This window comes from Mauremys mutica, chromosome 6 (genome assembly GCF_020497125.1).
Source record: "Mauremys mutica isolate MM-2020 ecotype Southern chromosome 6, ASM2049712v1, whole genome shotgun sequence".
In the NCBI taxonomy this organism is placed as follows: domain Eukaryota; kingdom Metazoa; phylum Chordata; order Testudines; family Geoemydidae; genus Mauremys; species Mauremys mutica.
In genome coordinates this window covers 12,173,637-12,196,845 of record NC_059077.1, presented here as the reverse complement: position 1 = coordinate 12,196,845, position 23,209 = coordinate 12,173,637, and the positions used below count along the sequence as shown (strand labels likewise).

Below are 23,209 nucleotides of genomic sequence, written 5' to 3'. Positions count from 1 at the left end.
TAGCTCTTGTATGGAAATCTACAACACAGTATGATCAAATAGAACTGAAAGCTCCTGATAACATGTGGACAAGGGGGGATCCAGTAGATATAGTGTATTTAGATTTTCAGAAAGCCTTTGACAAGGTCCCTCACCAAAGGCTCTTAAGCAAAGTAAGCAGTCATGGGATAAGAAGGAAGGTTCTCTCGTGGATTGGTAACTGGTTAAAAGATGGCAAACAAAGGGTAGGAATAAATGGTCAGTTTTCAGAATAGAGAGAGGTAAATAGTGGTATCCCCCAGGGGTCTGTACTGGGCCCAGTCCTAGTCAACATATTCATAAATGATCTGGAAAAAGAGGTAAGCAGTGAAGTGGCAAAATTTGCAGATGCTACAAAACTACTCAAGATACTGTATATACTCGATCATAAGCCAGTTTGTTTAGAAGCCGACCCCCCTCCCCCAAGGTAAATAAGTAAAAATGGAAAATTGTTATAACCCATTCATAAGCCGATCCTATAATTCAGGGGTCAGCAAACTCTGCCTCCCAGGCCATCAGGATAAGCCGCTGGTGAGCCGAGATGGTTTGTTTACCTCGAGCGTCCGCAGGCGTGGTAAACCTAAGTAAACAAAGTGTCCCAGCGCGCCAGCTGCTTACCCTGATGGGCCAGGACAGCAACTGGTGGGGAAATTTTTGTGGGGGGAGAAGTTGGGAGTCAGGGGAGTAAAGCCGGTGACCACCCCCTACATGACCCCACCCCTAGCCCAGGACCCCCACACTCTCCCATCCCGTCCCACCTTATCTGGGGAGGATGTCTCTGGCCTGGCTGGATCTGCTCCAACAGGCTGGGCAGCGCGGCCACAGCCTGCTCTGGCGGGCCAGACCGGGCGGCGTGGCCACAGCATGTTCCAGCAGGCTGGGTCAGGTGGCATGGCCGCAGCATGCTCCAGCGCCCGGGCAGCACGGCCACAGCCTGCTCTGGGGTGCGGGGCCGAGCGGCACGGCTGCAGCCTGCCAGCCCCAGAGCTGCAGCTGTTTCAGAGGCTGCGGGGAGAGCAGCGTGGCCAGAAGCGGAGAGACTCTGGCCCCACCTCTTCCCTTCTGGCTCTGCTGGCTGTGCTGCCTCTCCTTGCTCCCTCTGTTGGGGAAAGGGGCTGTGTCCCACCTCTCCCTCTCTACACCCGTTCATAAGCCGACTCCCTTCTCTGGTGCTTCCCTTTTTTACTAATAAAATTTGACTTATAAACGAGTTTATACGTAGTTAAGTCCCAGGCAGACTGCGAAGAGCTACAAAAGGATCTCTCAAAACTGGGTGACTGGGCAACAAAATGGCAGATGAAATTCAATGTTGATAAATGCAAAGTAATGCACATTGGAAAACATAATCCCAACTATACATATCAAATGATGGGGTCTAAATTAGCTGTTACCACTCAAGAAAGATACGTCGGGGTCAGTGTGGATAATTCTCTGAGAACAAGTACTCAATGTGCAGCGGCAGTCAAAAAAGCAAACAATGTTGGGAATCATTAAGAAACGGATAGATAATAAGACAGAAAATATCATATTGCCTCTATATAAATCCATAGTCAGCAGGTTTAAAACAAACAAAAAAGTATTTTTTCACACAACGCACAGTCAGTCTGTAGAACTCCTTGCCAGAGGATGTTATGAAGGCCAAGACTATAACAGAGTTCAAAAAAGAACTAGATAAATTCATGGAGGATAAGTCCATGAATGGCTATTAGCCAGGATGGGCAGAGACGGTGTTCCCTAGCCTCTATTTGCCAGCAGCTGGGAATGGATCACTGGATGATTATCTGTTCATTCCCTCTGAAGCACCTGGCATTGGCCACTGTCAGAAGACCAGATACTGGGCTAGATGGACCTTTGGTCCAACCCAGTATGGCCGTTCTTATAAATCCAGCAGGATGAATATATAGACCCATCTGTAAAGTGAGTACAGGTGGTACCAGTGCCATATCTTCATCTGAAACCTGACTGAAGTGTCTAAGAACACTGGTAGAGATCAGCTGCTGCTGGACTATTCTCAGCACCACTTTCTTGATAATTTTGGGGCAAGAAGGAAGGTTGATAGCTGGCTTGAGAACTATCTGATTACTGTGCAATTTAGGGTGGTCAGTAGATTGCCCACAATGAGAAACTTTGATAATATTGGTCAATAGAGGACCCAGCTACTCTCCAACAATCACAGGGGTAACAGGTCCATTTCATATAGATCACAGCATTCTATTTAAGAACACCCATTTGTACAATTGGGTCACATAGAAGACCATTTCTAATTCTCAGTTTAGACTATAAACCTTTCAGTAGGGACTTTTATTCCATGTCTATACAGCTCTTAATAATGGGATACTGACCACACTTGAGAACCCTAGACACTACGGTAACAAAATAATTTTGTTGATCCTTTCAAAAAAGGAGGCATGAGAGCTCTTATCAATGAGAGGGACTCTGATCTGAAGCTGTCAACTGCAGTCTGGATTGAGATATTGCAGATGGTGTGGGAGTGAAGATTATTTTGACCGCTAGCACAGTTGCTCTATTTATGACTGCATAAAATTTCTTGTGATGCTAATGGGAGTCCAAGAATATTTAGCACCAGTTGTATTATAATATTCTGCCCATCAGCTGATGTAGATAAGTAGTAAATTATGATAAGCTATGAGGACAAGGCAGGAGAGGAAGAATTTTAGAACTAAAGTTTTGCTGAATGATAGCAGATGATTGTTATGTTTGAACTACACACACTTTGGTTCCATAAATGGATAACATGCTCCTCAGCTATTCTGGCTCAAGGAGGCCCTAGCATGCATGATCAAACCCACTCTCTCACCTCGAGCTGGTAGTAATAGCATCATGGATTGAATGGTAACTCTAAATAAGAGGCATTTAAAATTAATAGTCACTAGCATAGGATTGTTCTCCTGAGTACTCTGATACCTGGCATTGATTATTTTTTGTTTTTGAAGAATAAGGTAATATTGAATTGGCAGTAGGGAAAAGATAGTTATATCAACCTCACACTGTAGGAAAAGAGTAGACAAGCTGGTGAACCTAGCATGTTTAGAGAACAACACTATTCCCTTTAAACATTCACAATCAGACTCATGGACTTTAAGGTCAGAAGGGCCCATCATGATCATCTAGTCCAGTGGTTTTCAAATTGCGGGTTGCAACCCATTACTGGGTTGTGGAACATAAGGCACTCAGTCATGGCTGCTCTGGTCAGCACTGCTGACCAGGCCGTTAAAAGTCCCATCAGCAGTGCTGCCCGGCTAAGGCAGGCTAGCCCCTACCTGTTCCAACACCGCACTGTGCCCTGGAAGCAGCCAGCAGCAGGTCCAGCTCCTAGGCAGGGGGGCCACGGGGCTCCACGCACTGCCCCTGCCCCAAGCACCGGCTCCACACTCCCACTGGCCAGTTCCCAGCCAATGGAAGCTGGGGGTCGGTACCTGCGCGCGAGAGCCACGCAGAGCTGCTTGCATGCCTCCGCTTAGGAGCCAGACCGGCTGCTAGCCACTTCCAGGGCACAGCCCAGTTCGCTGTGCCAGGACAGGCAGGAAGCCTGCCTTAGGAACCCTGCTGTGCTATTGACCAGGAACCGCTGGAGGTAAGCCGGCGCCCCAAATCTTCACTCCAAACTCCTCATCCCCAGCTCCACCCAGCCGGCTGCACCCTCAGCCCAAAACCCTGACCCCATCCCACATCCCAACCCTCTGCCCTGACCCCCCCAAACCCAGAGCCCCCTCATTCACCCCAAACTCCTCATTCCCCACCGCAGAGCCTGCACCCCCAGCCCATTATTAATAATTTTACCATTAGCCTCCACATTTTTATTATAGAAGAGAATAAACAATTACAATACTTCCTCTACTTTTCCTCTTAAAGTGAAATAGTGCTAGTGAAAGGTGCTACCTTGACAGCCTGGAGACTGGGTTTGCTACAGGCATTGTCAGTGTCCCCCTGCTAGCCTGCAGTGTGCTTGACCTGACTCGCCTCTCAAATATTGTAATTTTGATATTAAATACTTCTCTTTTATCAAATGTTAAAGTCAGTCATAGCATGTTTTTTTCCCCAAAAGGCCAGTTTCTGCTTCACTAAGGACAAAGAAAAGTCATCTCTTTGCAGCTATTTTGCTGAATTCCTCTAGTCTTGTCAAAGGTGCCTGACTGGCTACAAGTGGTAACGGAGGCAACCTATTAGATCTAGTCCATCTAACAGCAATGGCATTATATATTCAATAGGTGACTCAACATCTCTTTAGGTTACAAGTTTATCCAAAATGCCTTATACTGAAAGTCAACATGCATATTGTTTGTACTGAACCTGTAGTATTAGGGTTTTTTAAATTATTGCCCTGTACCAATGCCCAATGTTAACAGTCCTTATCAGTGGCCAGCTAAAGAGGAAGAAGAGAAGCTCTGCTTAAAGTAGAAAGTTTGAATTGAACTGCTTTGAGGCCCTGTATTTTTTCTGGGGGAGAAGATTGGTGTTTTGATTCCACACGGTTTATAGAAACTATTACATTAAGTGACCTCAGTTAAAATATTTTAACTTCAGCTATAGTAACAAGCATATGCAATCAGCAGTCAGTCTCCAATCCCCTTCTTGTACTCACCACCTCTTCCCCTAAGAGGCTCTGCCATTACTTGCTATACAGTCATCTTGAATTCTCTGGGAAAGCATTCTCAGAAAAGACAACTGGCAGAGTGGAGTGGGTGGACTGGAAGCTGACAACTGATTAGAAAGCCAAGATAAAACTGAAAAGTTTAGTAGTCTTAAACTGTTTTCCTGCTAACAAATGTCAGCCTGATTCCGCAGCATTACCAGAGATGGATATCAGCATTATGACAAACTAATATAGGGTACATTTAAATATTGGAATAATTGCTTAAGCAAAACAGACAATTATCTAACTTAGAAAAAAGTACAATAGCAATTGTAATCTAACATTTACAGTAGATTGAGTCAGGTCTCCTTGGGCGTATTTCCAGCTCTGCCGCTCACTTTGTAAACTTGGGCAAGTCACTTAACCGCTTCACCGCAGTTTACCCAAAATGGGAACAGTAATGCCAGCTTCTGTGAAAGGAAGCCTTGTACAGTTTTATCAATGACTAAAACACGAGACCATCTGATAAACACTGCTGGAGCAGGCTGGCATAGGAGTTAAATTTCCCATATGTGGTCAGGCTATGTATGTTCACCTTTCTGGAAAGTTTAAGAAGGTACAGCGAAACAATGTCTTAAAGGATACTACTAGAAAAAGAGCATTTCACCATAAATACCCCAAGCCATAATTTCAGTAGCCTCTTGAAATTGAAGTGGTGCAAATATACACACTGATACCTACATCTAGCCTTACATAAATACCTATTTGTGATTAAAAGTAGCCCGATGTAATCATAACAATGTTTAAGATTTCTCCACAAAGATTGAGCATCAAAAGAGGTATAGTATATCTGTGAAAGTAAATCTCTGTTATTATGCTAAGTGAGTTATGCATATTCTGTTTGAAAGGCAGCTACACAGTTAAATTCAGAGAAAACAGACGATACTGGATCACCCTGGACCTGAACTCAACCCACCACATGCCCTTGGGTGTATTACTTGACCTTCCTGTGCCTCAGGCAACCCATCTGTAATTGAGTAAGAACACCACCTCACTAATTCAGATGTTGTGCCTGGTTTTTAAATCTTGAATGAGTAAATTACTATACAAATGTCAAAAATCTAAGCTGTAGGGAAATAAGGTAACATTAATAGTACAATTGTGTTGTCCTCTTCAGCTATCAATGAAAAATGTATTACAGATGTGTGTGAACAGGGAAACATTCTAACCAGAGAGAGCACAGGACTGGGAGCAAGGTACTATTTAGTTTTAATCCTGGTTATAACACTGACCTGGACTTCATCTATACCACCAGTTCAGTTGCAATCTCTCTAGCTCAGTTTCTTATCTAACATAGGGATAATAATTCTCCATGATGAAGGTGTTACCAGTACTGCAGTTTATCTAACGCTAAACACCAAGTATTTTGTGTTATGGATTTTTATACAAACCCCTATATTTCTCTCAATTACAACAGTACAGTTAACTAAAGGAAGAAAATACTAATTTTGCTGACTTGCTTTTAGGATCGTGTGACTAACGACACACATATATTAGTGAGAATTGAACAGCCTGGTTTGTCAGTCCACCATGGAAATCATCATCACTATAAATAGACTAAGTGAGATAATACTATTTCATTGGAGCAGGCGCCAGTGCTGTGGTAGCTCAGCAACTCCTAGAGCTTTAGATACAGCTAAAAGTTAAATGCAAAACTGAAGGCCCTCTGGGTTGAATGTGGATAAGCGTTTTGCAATACGAACACTTGCTCAGCAGTCCCCCACCAGTATCTGCAGTTTTAGGCCACATTTTTATATTATTACATTACATACCCAGTGCTATCAATACAGACACTTTTCCTGTGACCTTTCAGTTTTAGGAATATTAGAGGTTACTAGTAACTCTAAGCAATAAAGTGTCCAGGGGGATAAAAGTTCACTGTGTTCCTTTAAAAATCTACAATTTTTCAAAAACTTTCACAGGTAGCACCGTAGACTGGGGGGGGAGGAGGGGGAATAAACACAGCCAACAGAGTTCTAACCACCTTCTTCTTTACGCAAATACAACCTGCAGCCACTCCTTTAGACCGTAAGATCTGTGGAAACTACAGGGTCCAAGGGACACAGATGCTTGTGCGATGAAACTTGCATTGTCGGTGGAGCGGAGGATATGGGAGTGGTCACAATAAGACAAAAGGAGATGGGTGAGTAAGAAGACAGAGCCAGGAAGGTCCTTAAAAACAAAGAGCGGAAGTTTGAACTTGAGGCAGTATAACTGGGAAGACAGTGAAGGGATTCAAAGAGGAGAGATGTGATCAGAGCAACAGGCAAAGTTGACAGCAGGTATGTTACTTGCTGCTTTGACCAAACCATACCCTTTTTTGGATCTCTCCATTGTATCCTTCCCTCTTAATCATCAAGGCCATTCAGAATTCTGTTTCTATTCTTTGTTCATCCAGTCTTACTTCATTAACCCTCATCTCCTCTGCATTGTTGATGGTAGCCTTATCTACCAGTCTGTCAGCTTCCCACAGGTGCTTCCATGTCTTCTTTTACAATTCAGGAGGATTTACATGGCATGTGCTGTGACCACTATCATGCTATTCTTAGTTGCCTCCCTGTTGCTTTGCATTTCCTTCATCATCTGTTTGTTGTACCATTTGTTTATCTTATAGATTGTAAGCTCTTCAGAGCATGCAGTCTTTTTGTTGCAGTTTTTACAATGCGTATTTTAGTGTGGGACCAAGTACTACCACAATACAAGCAAACACAAATAACTAAACACAAAGTCACTCTTTTCCTCTTTCAAATCTCTACTCAAAACACACTTCTGCTGAGATGCCTTTAAGAAGTCAGCCAATTAATGATTAGTTTGAAAAGCAGATAGGGATAGCTGGCACTTATAATTAAAAAAATACAAGTGTGTATGTATATAAAAAATGAATCTCAACTGTTATCCTAATCCTTCTGTTCATATGCAGCTACTATATTCAGCAATCATTTTCCAGCATCTTTTCTGCCCCTCCCCCCCATTATTCACTTAACAAAACACTGGCATTATAGGTACACTGGCATTATCATCTGATATTTTACCAGCCATTCAAGTCTCAAAATAATGAAACCCTTCTCTGGATCAGTTTCTTTTGTAAACACCTGACTCTTCCAGATCATTAACCATGCAGATAAACTGTTCAAGAGGACAGCACTCACAAGTTGATCAAGCAGGTCATTATAGTCTTAGGAATGGTTGCTGTGTTGATTGCCAAACTGCACCACATTTCATCTCACTGATTGGGTGATACTGATACGTAGACATGGATCTAAACTCCATGTAGGAAAAAAAGGTTGGGTGCTTGCTAGACCCAAACCACAGAAAATCCTGTCACCCAAAACTTTATTTCAAGCTTGTAAAATGAATTCTAGATTTGCAAGGAGGTCTAAGAGAACAGTTGCCCTGGAGAAGGGGAGAAAGTTGCATCTTCCCCAGACACAGCTCTTGGCACTTAATCACAGGAAAAACAATTACACCTAACATTAGGGCTAGGTGTGGCAAGCACCACAATAGAACTACCTCTGAAGCAGAGGTTCTCAACAAGCAACCCACTTGCAGCCCAATCAGCACACAGCTGCTGCCCATGTGACATCTTCAGGACCATTCAGGTAGTATTGGATACAGCCCACATAACACCTCATGGGCTGCATAACAATAAGAAATAGGTTGAGAACCACTGCTCTGAAGGATGATACTATATTCATTTTCCATCTCACCACTTTTATCTAAAATGGTTAAAGTGATGCTGTCAGATAGTTGAAGCCAAACATTAAGTTTTATAAAGACAAAGATTTAAATAATAAACTGTCAGATTTTAAATCCCTTACTAACAGCCCGGACAATGAAAATAGACTAGCACTTCACTTGTGTATAATCAGTCTAAATAGCATAACATTATTATCTGGGTTGCAAGTACTGCAGAAGAATGGTTAAAGCTAAATAAACTGTTTTCAGAAGATAATAGAAATTTGATATATTTAAAGGAACACTGTTAGGTATTTCAGCAAAGATTTATGCTTGGTTGACTTTAATAGCCAAGATTCACTGATTCCAGTAAAACTAGCATTTCTACAAAGGAGTTCTAACAGTCTTTGAAACAAAGTCAGAAACTTTGCGTTACTTATATATTAACACTAGCTATTATCAAAAGTTTGAAACTTTATAACTATGCTGTTTGAGTTATGACTTCACAAGAAGACTACAAAAGCAAATGTGTAAACTTCTCAGAGCACAAACAATTTGGCTGATTTCTTTCAAGATTAAAAATATTTCAGAAGTGTATTTAAGTTCCATGGGATCAGACAGATTTAAGAATAGTCTTCAGTATTCTGAATAAGAGTGATGACAACTTTGGAAAAGTCTGTCCAAAAATGCCAGAATTTATAACAATGAGTAGGACCAAAAGGAAAAAGCTCAAACATTAGAAAATGTCATCTGAAATACATTCAACATCTTCGATTATGTCTATACTAGAGATATTACAGCGGCACAGCTGTTCCAATGCAGCTGCGCTGCAGTAAGATCTCTCATACAGCCACTCTATGCCAAGGGGAGAGAGCTCTCCTATCAACATAATTAAACCACCCCATCAAGCGGCAGTAGCTACGTCAGCAGAAGAAGCGCACACCACGACTTATGACAGCATAATTTATGTCACTTGGGGCAGGGGTGGTGTTTTTTTCACACCCAAGTGACATAAATTGCAGGCATAAGTGGTTGGCTAGACATAGCCATAGTGTCTCTCTTAAACCAAGCAGGATAGTGAAGTTGTATTTTACAGTATTTTCAAAAGGTCTTTATACTTAAAGCTTCGAGACAAGTCCTACTGTCATTCAGTAGAAACTCCTATTAAAGTCAATGGGAAATTTGCCTAAGTAAGGAAAGCTCAATCTGAACTCATCACAAACTCTGAACTGGAACTTTTGCGTAAATTTAGAAAGGTCTACTACTTATTACATAGATTAGGCATGCACTTGTTTCAAGGGACTTTTCAAACAAAACACATTATGGTATCAAATTATGTAAATTTCTTTCTAGAACTATTTAAGTTAAGTAACCAAAAATGTGCTTCCCAGTGTTGTCAAGATAGATTCAGCGAGCTAGAGTAATCAAGTCACAACCGATTATGGGGCTATAAAGAACTGGAAAACTTGAAAGTTGAGCTTTTATGTCAAGACATCAATGAACACAAAACATCACATCAGTGCTCACTGGCACTAATCTAGTAAACCTGAATACCAGGAACCATTATTTCAGTTACGTCTATGTATTCTCTCTGTCCTCGGTAATATTGATTTAAAAAAACATGGTAAGTAAGATACCTAAAGGCAGATAGGATGAGCATAAGAGTTTGTAACTAGAATGGCTAGGCAGCAGAGCTGGAGCAGTGGTGGGGGAGGGGGGTGGGGGAGAGGCACCTGGCCACTTTTTGACTTGGCCAAACCTGAGGGCATTTTGAGCCCACACTCCACGTTGCAACACCACTCAGGACACTCCTCTGTGATGACCAAGGGGCAGTTGAACCAAATCTGAGTGAATGGCATCCCCACCTGGCACACAGGGTTATGGCAGCACTCAGGTTTGCACCAGGGTCACAATGCCATCTACTCAAATTTGGCCCAGTCACCCCTCCATCATGATGGAAGGGCAACTGGGTCAGACCTGAGTGGTTCTGCAACCTCACATGCCAGACTGCAGCATCACTTGTTCAAATTTGGAGAGGATGCATGTAGGGGCTCATGGGCAGGAAGACCAGGTTGCTAGTGGGTGGGGTGCCTGAGCAAAGAAGAGAAAGGTCAGGCAGAGGAGCAAATTCTATTGGCCCCCACTTCAAACAGCGCTACCCGGCCTTGACTGGAACAAGTCCAGACACACTAAAAGTCTCTAGTGGGCTTCTCTTGAAATCAGAAGTGAAGTGTTGCACTCCCACACTTCCTGCCATGTGGTAAAATGGGCAGGAGTGGGGGAGAGAGATACATCTAAGGGCTTCTGAAACGCCACCCCCAAAACCTAGAAGGTTCTTTAAGAGTCATTCCTCTGGTGCGCTGAATTGCGTTACCTGGAGCTCAAGGGTGTGGATGTGACCTCCCACCAGGGTGCCCGGCATTCACACACCACACGGGCCCTGGGATCCTAGAACCACCCCTAAGTCCCGTCCCCCCCCCCCGCAGAATTCACCCTGCGCCTTGGCACCAGCGGGCCCCTCCCGGCCGCCCGCGCTGCGCACTCTAAGGGTGCAGGCCCGTCCCTCCTCAGCGCCTCCTCCCGGCGTCCCTTCGGGGCCCAGCCCGGTGCAGCGCGCCGGGACCCGGGCCCTGCCTGCGCTCACGGGCTTCCTCCCCGGCCCCGAGCGGGGCGGATTCTTCCCGAGGCCCGCTCCTGCCAGCCCCGGCGCGCTGGGGGCGGGTGTAGGGGCCCCTTCCTCCCGCGAGAGGGAGGGAGGGAGGGAGGGGGCCAGCGAGCCCGGATCTCGGTGAGGGCGGCCGGGCGGGTCCCCCAAGACTGGCTCTGGAGAGGGGCCCGAGCCCCCAGCGGCTGAACGCGGGTCACTCACCAGCGCAGCAGCCGCCGCCGCCACCGCGGCTCCTCCTCCTCCTCGCCTCCCCCTCGCGGGGGAGCAGCTCGGACATGGGGGGCCGGAGCCGAGGCCGGGTCTCCTCCGCCGCCGCCGCCTGCCCCGCTCCCCGCCCTGCGCGCCACTGAGAGAAAATGTCACCGGAGGCCGCTCGGCTCCGCTCGCGGCGTCACTTCCGGCGGCCGGGACCGGGCTGCCGCTGACCGCCGAGCGGCGCACAGAGCGGCCCCGCCGCTGGCCCCTGCAGCGCCACCTGGCGGCCCCTGCGGCGCGTCGCCCCTGCCGCCCCCAACCTGCTCCCCGGAGACTGGGGAGGGGGAACCGGCCGAGCCCCTCCCCCAGCCCCCCATAGGGATGGGGGAGCAGCCAGAACCCTTCCTTCCGGCCCCCAGCAGGGCCCCCTGGGGAAAGGAACCAGGGAGACCCCTGATCCCTCCTTCCCTAGATCCCTCCCTCCTCCTCTGGGGAGTCAGGAGGGGGAATAATCCAGAGCCTCCCAACGAGGGTCTGTATGGGACCCAGAGCCTGTTCCCAGCCCCCCTTCTCTCCACACTCGAGCCCAATGGGTGAGACCCAGAGCCTCACCTGTCAGCTCCCTCTCCCTGTGGGGCCACATGGGAATGGCTTGTGAGCAGTGCTTGTGATATCACCCTCTGGAAGCAGCAAAGAATCCTGTGGCACCTTATAGATGCATCTGACGAAGTGGGTATTCACCCACGAAAGCTCATGCTGCAAAACGTCTGTTAGTCTATAAGGTGCCAGAGGATTCTTTGCTGCTTCTACAGAACCAGACTAACACGGCTACCCCTCTGATACTTGACCCTCTGGAAGGGCAGGGCAGTGCTGGCAATCCCATGATGGATGGCCGCCCTGTCTGAAACAGAGGAGGTTTGGACACAAACAAGTTAACACCGCAGTCCCATCCTCACAGTCATGTCCGGAGCTGGATTTGGGGTGCCAGACAGCAAGTGTGAAAAATCAGGACGGGGGTGGGGGGTAGTAGGCGCCTATAGAAGAAAATGCCCCAAATATTGGGACTGTCCCTATAAAATAGGGCTATCTGGTTACCCTACTCCGGTTGCTGTTTTTGTTGTTAGTGACAAAGGGAAAAATAGAATGTTTGAAGTAAAATGTTTCAGGTGTTCCGTGCGCAAATTCATTTTTCACTCACCTCGTAGAATGTTCTGGACCTTTGTAGAACCTCGTGCAACCTTCCAGATTTTTTGAGAACTACATTTTCTTTGAACCTCCTCGAATGTTGTCAGCCATGCCCTCATTGGTATAGAAGGGGTAGTGCGTTGCTAGTCAGTAAGATACAGAGTGAAGTGAGAGCCCAGCTTCAATATTGTGTAATTGTGAAAGTGTACTTGTGTTTTAAGACTTGAAGAGTGTAAACAGTGACTAGTAAAGGACTATTTAACGAGACACCAGAGATATCTCTTGAACCCCTATCTATGCAACAATATAAAAGAAATACTGTTACTTCTTTTGCCATACTTAACACAATGTTCAATGCCTTTCTAAGACTGCAGAACATAGACTTTTGTTCTCCGTAATATTGTCTGTTCTTCCCCATAGAAAATAAAAGATGCCCCCAAAGAAGCTTTCAGGAGCTCAATATAGGAAGCAAAAAGTTCAATTGCAATCTCGTTTGAAGCAAGAGGCAAGTTTGATGGGAAAATATCTGAAACACAACAACACAAACCAGGCTTTAGGCAATAGTGATTGTCCCAGTGCAGAAGAAATTGAGGAGCAAAGTGTAAATGATGGAAGTCCTATTACTAAGGAATTAGCAGATTTACCTGATAAGGAATGGAAATGTGAGGAAAGTGATGAAGAATCGACCAGATTTCCTGGCGGTGTAAAGGAGAGTGATGATAAAGAAAAATCTGGTTTACATGAAAAGGAGAGAAGCAATAGAAAAGAATCAGCCTCACATGATGACAGAAACAGCAGTTAGAAAAATTGCACCCCACAAATAAATACATCAGATTCTGCTTTATTGCCAGCGATCCTAAACTCTGCTGATACTGATCATAAAATTTTGAATGGACCAGGCTAATTCGAAGATATGTTTCCAATAAATGAAAAGTGACACTTCTCAAAGTCACACTGCGAAAAAGTACTCAAGAATGTTAAGAAACTGAATTGGCATTGGCTAGTTTACTAAAAATCAACTGACAATGTGTTCTGTTTTTATTGCAAAATATTTGACAAGAATGTCAAATCATTACTTGTGCTTTTGGGGTACAATTACTGGCATAACTTAGCTGATGCATTGAAGCAACATGAAAAGGCATCTGGCCATTTTATGGCCTACTCCAAATATATGGAGGTCCAGTCCAGGCTCAAACTGAATAAATGCACAGATGCAGAAAACCAGCACATTATTAATGTAGAAATCCAGCACTGAAGGAACGTGCTCAAACCTCTGATCTCAATTACCCTCTTCCCTGCAAAGAATAATTTGCCTTTCTGGGATTCGGATACGTTGTTCACTGAACATAATGGTAATTTCCTTGGTTTGGTAGCGCTCCTTGGGAAATATGACAATATCATGCATGAGCACTTACATTGAGTAGTTTGTAAAGAAGCTATGAACCATTACTACAGCAAAACAATTTGTAAGCAGGGTCTGAATGAGTTCTTCCCTGACAGCTAGTTGGAGAGGGAGAGAGACTTCAGGAGCAAACTGTATTTACATTAACACATCTACCCTGCATAGATATCCAGCAGACAGGAGCTATGTAGCTCCAAGTGATCAACTTTGGCTGGTGTTGGGTAAAAAATCACTTTAGTACTGAATGCAGGGGTAGTGAAATGAGATAAAACTAGCTAGAGACATAAAGGGAACAAGAAAACATTCTACAAATACATTAGAAGCAAGAGGAAGACTGAGGACAGTGTAGGCCCGTTGCTTAATGAGGGCGGGGGAGACAATAACAGCAAATGTGGAAATCGCAGAGGTACTTAATGACTTGTCTGCTTCAGTTTTCACCAAGAAGGTTGCTTGGTGATTGGACATCTAACATACTGAATGCCAGTGAAAATGAGGTAGGATCAGAGGCTAAAACAGGGAAAGAACAAGTTAAAAATTACTTAGACAAGTTAGATGTCTTCAAGTCACCAGGGCCTGATGAAATGCATCCTAGAATACTCAAGGAGCTGACTGAGGAGATATCTGAGACATTAGTGATTATCTTTGAAAAGTCATGGAAGACAGGAGAGATTTCAGAGGACTGGAAAAGGGCAAATATAGTGTCAATCTATAAAAAAGAAAATAAGGACAACCCGGGGAATTACAGACCAGTCATCTTAACTTCTGTACCTGGAAAGATAATGGAGCAAATAATGAAGCAATCAATTTGCAAACATCTAAAAGATAATAAGGTGATAAGTAACAGTCAGCATGGATTTGTCAAGAACAAATCGTGTCAAACCAACCTGATAGCTTTCTTTGACAGAGTAACAAGCCTTATGGATGGGGGGAAGTGGTAGATGTGGTATATCTCAACTTTAATAAAGCTTTTGATACCATCTCACATGACCTTCTCTTAAGCAAATTAGAGAAATGCAACCTAGACGGAGCTACTATAAGGTGGGCGCATAACTGGTTGGAAAACCGTTCCCAGAGAGTAGTTATCAGTGGCTCACAGTCATGATGGAAGGGCATATCAAGTGGGGTCCCTCAGGGATCAATTCTGGGTTGGGTTCGGTTCAACAACTTCATCAGTGATTTAGATAACAGCATAGAGAGCACACTTTCATTAAAAGTTTCTTTTTTACACTCAGACTCTGTGCTGGCGAGTGGGAAAGTATTGCCTCTGAGAGGCGCCCAGGGGTGGTGTGTAATTTTTCCAGGCTACTGGGTGGGGGCTTGAGCTGGTTCTGTGTTGTATTGTAGAAAAGGAACCCCTAGATATTGAACTGGTTGCTGCCAGCTCCACCTGGCAGAAGGGTTACAAATTCAAAATGAATTGATTGACCTTATGGCAAGGAAGGCTCTTGATAACATATTGATGCGACTTGGAAAAGCGAAGTACTATGCCATAATGGTGGACTGCACTCCCAACATTAGTCACAGGGAAAAGATGTCATTTACAGTAAGATTTGTTGATGACAAGCATGGCTGTATCCAAGTAAAGGAACACTTCATCTGTTTCCAGTCAGTGGATGACACTACTGGAAAAGGCCTAACAGAACTGTTTATGAACGTTTTGAATGAGAATAAGGACTGCCGCTGCCAAGACTACAACAACAACGTGAATATGAAGGGAAGAAACAGTGGTGTCCAGGCAAGAATCCTTATGCTGAATTCAAGAGCTTCCTTCATGCCTTGTGGTTGTCATTCCCAACCTGGTTGTGTCAGATGCAGTGTCTTCTTCTTTAGGTTGACTAACTCTCTTCAGAGTACTGCCAGGGCTATATATCCTGTTTTCAGCATCAACTATCAGGTGGAAAATCCTCAAGGTCATGGACAATGCTACAAATCTGACTGTGAAGCCGCTAAGTGACACTTGCTGGGAGAGCCACATTGACAGTGTAAGGCCAGTGAGATACCAAGTTTCTGAGGTATACAACACCCTCATGGAACTGGTGCAGTCAAGTAAAGCCAAGGCCAGAATCCAACACAGGTTGCAAAGTCTGGAAAACCAGATCACTGACTTCAAATTTCTGGTCTCAATTATGGGCTGGCACAATATCCTGTTCCAAGTAAAGATTGTAAGCAAGGCATTACGAACTCAGTTGCTGGACATTGTGACCACTACTACTTCGAAGAAAAGCTGCCTTGATTTCGTTGTGGCCTACAGAGACAATGAATTTGAAGGTGTCATCACTGCTGCCAAAGAAATGGCGGAAAACTTTGGAGTTGAGCTTGTCTTCAAGGAAACTTGTATTCATCAGAAGAGATAGTTTGGTTATGAGGGCAGGGATGGGAAGCTTGGAAGAAAAATTAAAGAGGGAAGTTTTTTGCTCACTCATTTACACTGCTTTAGAGTCCATCAAAGAAAGGTTTGGACAAATGAAGCACCACAAAAGGACCTGGGGTGGTTGTATTACCTTAGTAACATTCTTGAACAATTGTACAGACCTTCACCAGACACTGACACATGGGGAATGTAATGTTCAGATGCAGGGCCATCCTTAGGCATACACAGCTGCCTAGGGCACTGTGACGATGCGGTTCTGGCGGGACCCAACTGAGAGTGCCAATTCAGGACCAATCGCTTAAAACGGGGCAGTCACAGCCCAAGGCTGGGGTTTTTCCACCTCTAAGGCAAACCAAACCAGCCAGACAAAGAGGACTTTGGTCTCACCCCATTGGCTAACCACAAGTCACACAAGCAATTCTCTTAGACACTCCAGTTTCCCAGTATCACCATCAGTCCCACTCGTCCTGGGGATGAATGGTTATGAAAACCAACACCCCAATACAAGAAAAAGGTTCTCTCGATCCCAAAGACTCAAGCCCCAGACCCAGGTCAATATACAAATCAGATCTTACCCACAAATCACGCTGTTGCCAATCCTTTAGAATCTAAAATCTAAAGGTTTATTCATCAAAGGAAAAAGATAGAGATGAGAGCTAGAATTAGTTAAATGGAATCAATTACATACAGTAATGGCAAAGTTCTTAGTTCAGGCTTGTAGCAGTGATGGAATAAATTGCAGGTTCAAATCAAGTCTCTGGAGCACATCCCCAGCTGGGATGGGTCATTCAGTCCTTTGTGTAGAGCTTCCATTTGTAGCAAAGTCCCTCCAGAGGTAAGAAGCAGGATTGAAGACCAGATGGAGATGAGGCATCAGCCTTTTATAGGCCTTTCCAGGTGTAAGAACAGCTGTTTGTTCATACTGTGGAAAATTACAGCAAAATGGAGTCTGGAGTCACATGGGCAAGTCCCTGCATACTTTGCTGAGTTACAAGGCGTATCTGCCTTCTCTCAATAGGTCAATTGTATAGCTGATGGTCTTTAATGGGCCATCAAGCAGGCTAGGCGGAACTAACACCAACTTGTCTGGGATGTCACCCAGAAGCACAGCATAAGTTTAGAGCCAATATTCATAACTTTAACTAAAAAATGACACATACATACAGACAGCATAATCATAACCAGCACCCCATAACCTGGTCTTAGACACCTTATATGACCCCCTTTACATAAGATTTGGTGCCATTACAGGACCTTGGTTGCAACCATGTTCTATATGGTCCCAGATTATATTAATAACGTCACAGGCACCATGAAATTTGGGGCACCAAATTGCCCCAAATTTCATGGTACCCTAGGCAGCTGCGTGCTGCATACGTGGCAGCACCAGCCCCGGCGACCAGCCCTATCCCTCAGCCGGCCCCCCTGTAAGGGCAGGGCCGTTCCTAGCGGGATGTGGGGCCCTGAAAAACTCCCTCCGCCCTGCCTCTTACCCTTCCCCCAGTTCTGCCCCTGACCCACCCCCATTCCACCTGTTCCCTCAGAGACCCCGCCCTCACCGGCAGTGGTGGCAAGCAGAGCAACCCAGCCCCAGCCTGCTCTACTCCGCCAGCTCCCAGCCACGGCGCTCCGCTTCCCGCCACCGGTGAGTGCAGGGAAAGGATCGCCCCCCACACACACTCACCAGCGACGGGAAGCAGAGAGACGCAGTCCCAAACCCACTCCGCTTCCCTTGCCCTGACCCCAGCCATGTCGCTCGGGTTGGGGAAAGGATCGCCCCCCTGCACTCACCTGCGGCGGGAAGCAGAGTGCCGCGGCTGGGAGTTGGCGGAGTAGAGTGGGCTGGAGCCGGGCTGCGCCGCTTCCCGCCGCTGCCAGTGACCGGGGGATCGCTTCCTCCAAGCCCCCTCCTCCGGGCGACACAGCTGGGGCCAGGGTGAGGGAAGCAGAATGGGCTGCTCCCGGCCCCCCACCACTCCCCCGGGCCACTCTGGGCCTGTGGGACCCCCAAAAGTGCCCCCCCCAGCTCCTGCCTCCCAGAACCTGGGGGGGGGAGGCCTAGGGCCCCCACACAGCCCCCCTGTGCGGCGTAGGATACCCAAATGGCTAGGGACAGCCCTGTTCAGACATCAATGATAAAGATCTCTATGTTGAATCGAAGAACATGAACATCCATCACATTTTGCAACACGGGAAGCACTCTCCACCCCAAATTCTCCAATTCATTCATAATGCAGAGCTGAAGGACACTTTTCCAAATGTGTGGATAGCTTTGAGGATTCTGTTCACTCTGCCAGTCACAGTCGTAAGTGGTGAGCACAGCTTTTCGAAGCTCAGGCTCATTAAAACCAGGGGCGGCTCCAGGCACCAGCACGCCATGCGCATGCTTAGGGCAGCAAGCCACTGGGGGCACTCTGCCGGTCGCCGCGAGGGCGGCAGGCAGGCTGCCTTCGGTGGCTTGCCTGCGGAGGGTCTGCTGGTCCCGTGGCTTGGAGCAGCAAAATGCCTAGAGCCGCCCCTGATTAAAACATATATTCAATCAACAGTAGCTGATGAGAGACTGACATTGCTTGCTATTTTATCACTTGAAAATGCCATTGGCCAGTCATTGGATTTCTCTCTGATGCTGTGGTTCAGTTCGCAAGGGCAAAGGTGACAAAAGTGACCTTTTGAACTACAGGACTAGGGTCAACATTCCAAGGTTGTCACCTACTGTAACACGATTTAATACCAGTCTACCCAGTGTTGAGGCACAGTTCCATTTCTTGATGTTAGTACATTTCAGTTATTCTTAAAATTAAAAAGTTTCTATAACCTTAGAGTAAACTAATTTTTGTATTTGCTTATATATGGCATGAATAAATACAGATTTACAGATCCTAGCGTTCAAATGTATCACATGGTGAGGATAACTCATGCATGCAAATCGTGCATCAAAATCATGAAATGGGCTACAAATGCAATTAAAAAAAGAAGATATTTGAAAGTTTAGCAAATGGAGAGAGGGCACGGCAGAAGCTCCTCATCCAGGGCTGGCCCTAGTGATGCCTATAAAACAATCAGGCATTAGCAATAGCCTAAGCCCCCTAGAGAGGGCTTGGAAGGATTAGATTTTTATGAGTGTCAGTAAATGTCTATTTCATGGTACACACACAAACCCACAAAATATATTTCCAGTGATAATAAATGAAATTTACAGATAGGCAACATAAAAAAAATGCAGCTGGGGAACTTTGATTCAAAATCCAGTGATTTAGAGAGTGAATTAGGCTTGTTTACAATGGATTAGCAAATGAATAGGAACAACAAGGATATTTACTGTGTATATTTTAGCATGTGACACTGACAGTTTGTGTTTAATGGTTTATAAAACTTTTTTATTCTTAACATCTACTGTCAATAAGTAGTGGTCTTACCCTCCCCCATAATTCACACAACTGTGAAAATTTGTATCTGTAAAAATAAATGTTAAAAATAATAAATATCAACCATCAAAAGTTATTAAAAAAAATCAAATTCTGCCAATCCTAAAGCTAAGTGGCTTTTTATAACCAAACTCAAGTGTCTGTATTATAGGAAGTGCTTGCAGCTCAGCCTATTTATTAAGATTGCCCACTTCCCATGATATGACCCTGTTTCATTGTTTATATAACTTTGCCAAACTTTAACCATTTAGGCTGAAATTTCCCATGCTGGGTGTCTGCCTCATGATGAATTGTTTTGGAAAGTTTAAGCCAAAATGGTTCCACCGTTTCTGAGAATGAGGTTAGGGAAAGGCCATGTTAGAAGTTTCTTAGTCTTTTTGTTGGTGAGCTCCAATGCTCCCATGCTTTGGAGCAATGACCTGAAATTTGGCTGGGGAGTTGTCTGCATCTCAGCAATGTGCCTTTTGCTGTTCTTATGAAAATCCACCCAGATTTGGCGAAGTTATAAACCATTGAAGAATTGCTGTTTGCATATGCTCAGTAAAGACTTCTCAGAGCTTCACAGCTAAAAGACTCTCTCCGCACCACGCATGCTCGAGCCCTTCCCAGGGCATTATTTTCCCAGTTTACTCATAGTCTTAAATGCACAATTAAAAATCCATCTAAATTATCAAATCACTGTGCTATTTTTCTCACAATAGACCACACTCAAATTAGGCGACAACCTCTTTCATACCCACAACCTAGATCAGGGGTGGGCAAACTTTTTGGCCCGAGGGCCACATTGGGGTTGTGCAACTGTATGGAGGGCCAGGTAGGGAAGGCTGTGCCTCCCTAAACAGCCAGGCCCCTGCCCCTTGACTGCCCCCTTCAAAACCTCCAACCCCCCCCCCCGCTCCTTGTCCCCTGACCACCCCCTCCTGGGACTCCCCACCCCTAACTGTCCACTGGGATCCCACCCCCATATCCACCCTGCCCGCTCCCTGTCCCCTGACTGCCCTCCTGACCCCTATCCACATCCCCACCCCCCGACAGGCCCCCCGGGACTCCCACTCCCAACCCTCCCTGTCCCCCATCCCCTGACCGCCCCCCAGAATCTCTGCCCCATTGAACCCCCCCCCTCCTCCCTGACTGCCCCCCAGGACTCCACCGCTCCCCGCCCCCTTACCAGCAGCAGGAGCCAGCTGCACTCCCCATGCTGCCTAGCAGGAGCGGTGGGCCAGAGCGTGGCCCGGCTGCGGCATATGGGGAACAGCGGGGGAGGAGCCGGGGAACAGGCTCCCCGGCTGGGAGCTCAGGGGCTGAGCAGGATGGTCCCACGGGCCAGATGTGGCCCAGTGGCTGTAGTTTGCCCACATCTGACCTAGATAGACTTTCTAAGGACATGGCCACACTTGCAAGTTAGAGCGCATTAAAGCAGCCCAGTGCGCTCTAACTCACAACGCGTCCACACCGGCAAGGCACGTAGAGCGCTCTGACTCCACGATTAGAGCGCTCCTAGTACTCCGCCTCAGCGAGTGGAATAACATTTGATGCGCCCCTGCTGGAACGCCGCAGCGCCAGTGTGGACGCCCTGGTCTGTTAATGCGCTTTGATCAGCCTCCAGAAGTATCCCACAATGCTTGTTCTAGCCACGCTGGTCATCAGTTTGAACTCTACTGCCCTGCCCTCAGGTGACCAACTGTAAGACTCACCCTTTACATTCTCTGGGAATTTTGAAAATCCCCTTCCTGTTTGCTCAGCCAGGTGTGGAGCACTCTCAGCAAATCTTTCCAGGTGACCATGCCTCCACGTGCCAGGTGATCCCCAATATGGAGCAATGGACCTCATCAGTGTTTGGGCGGAGGAAGCTGTCCAGTCCCAGCTGCGCTCCAGCCATAGGAATTACGATACTTTCGGGCAGATATCAAGGGACATGATGGAAAGGGACCATGACAGGGACGCACTACAGTGCAGGGTTAAAGTGAAGGAGCTGTGGAACGCCTACCACAAAGCCCGCGAGGCAAACTGCCACTCCGGTGCTGCCCCCAACACCTGCCATTTCTACAAAGAGCTGGATGCGATACTTGGGGGCTACCCCACCTCCACTCCGAGTATCACCATGGACACTTCAGATCCCAGTTCAACAAGGCAGGAGGAGGAGGAGCAGCAAAGCGGGAGCGAGGGTGCTGAGGAGGAGAAACACACTCTGGAATCCCTAGATGCATGCAGCCAGCAGCTGTTCTCAAGCCAGGAGGAAGGTAGCCAGTCACGGCGGCTGGTGCTTGGGGAAGGACAAACACCGGAGGAGGTTCCCAGTAAGCAGCTTTTATTTTGGGAAGGAAGTTATTCGGTGTGGGCTCTTAGGGCGAGGAGGATTAGGGCTGTATGCATGCCTAGATGCAGAATAGGGCATTGATATGCTCTTTCACATCGCGGTAATCGGCCTCGGTGATCTCTTTAAAGGTCTCAGCCAGAACTTGGGCAATGCGCTTGCTTAGGTTTATTGGGAGAGGCACTGTGGTCCTTTTCCCAGTCAGGCTATCTCGCATCTGGAGTATTTTCAGCTGTGTGACTTTCATAATGTACAATACCAATGATGAGGGATCTCTTACTATTTTGTAAAGCAACATGTACATTTACAACACTATGTAATTGAAGAACTGAGAACTCGTTAAAAATAAGTGTCAAGGTCTAACATTTGATTTTCACCGTACTTACTGAAAGCTGAACTGTGCTGTGACAACGGGCATCTGATTCATGTGACTGCAGCAGATGGCTCAGTTCTGGCACAGAGCTAGCACACAGCTGTTTGATTCCCCCCACCCCCGAGACATTTCCTAGCAGTACCAAGTAGGATAGCAATCCAGCTATCTTTGGACAGTAGCACTGAAGTCAAACTCCAGCCCCTGCTGCTGCTGTCAGCCAATACCAATGTATGTAGTGTGGATGCTTGGGTAGGTTCTGCTGCTGCAAAGCCAGATGTGGAAAAATGAAAGGTTGCTGTGTACTGTACTAAAATCAAGGGCTTAACTTAGCGCTGAACTGAATAAAGCCTCACTCAAGTATTATTCCCAGCTAGTCCACTGCCGCACTCTGTCCAGCAGATTGATGTTCCTGAAGCCTCTGGGTCCTATTAGCTGAACCGAGAAAGAAGTGAGACCATCTACAAGGGTAAATAGCCCTACTCCTGGCTTATTTAACATTACCATTTAACAGCCAAACCACAACAGTCCTCTCCTCTGGGAAGGTGAGATGGTCCAGAAAACTCCCATGAGATTCAGCTCACAGAGCTTTCTCTAAATCATCCCCTTGGGGAAAGGTTTAGGGAGAACCACAAAGGAGGTTGAAAGTATAGAACACCAGCCCTGTCGTTCTGCTGCTCCTGATCACACACATAATCAAGAGCACCATGGCCCTAGATCCCATGCTGGTATTGCATCAAGAGATATTGCAATACCAAGGTGATGCATGGAGTGGATGGAGCAAGCCCCTATCCCATCTCCCCATTCCAAAAATCTATTTGATATAAAGCTCTCAGTGAGAACATATCAGATATCACACTGATAAGAACAGGTGCTACACTACACTACAAGCAGGAACAAGGTCATGGAGAAAGTAGATCCTCATATAGATC

At 46.1% G+C, this 23,209-nt stretch overlaps 1 protein-coding gene and 1 pseudogene across 3 annotated transcripts in view; both read right to left on the bottom strand.

The window, feature by feature from the left end:
• The window catches only part of C6H18orf25 (chromosome 6 C18orf25 homolog), a 72,783-nt gene extending 61,408 nt beyond the window's left edge, over positions 1-11,375 (bottom strand). Inside the window, exon 1 of one of the 3 annotated variants that reach the window (XM_045021677.1) lies at positions 11,217-11,375. The gene's annotated coding sequence lies outside the window, so the exon portion shown is untranslated. The remainder of the gene's footprint in view (positions 1-11,216) is intronic. The other 2 variants (XM_045021674.1, XM_045021676.1) reach the window with 2 other exon arrangements.
• Positions 11,376-23,003: 11,628 nt separating this feature from the next.
• On the bottom strand, positions 23,004-23,178 carry LOC123373446 (annotated as a pseudogene).
• Positions 23,179-23,209: the final 31 nt, after the last annotated feature.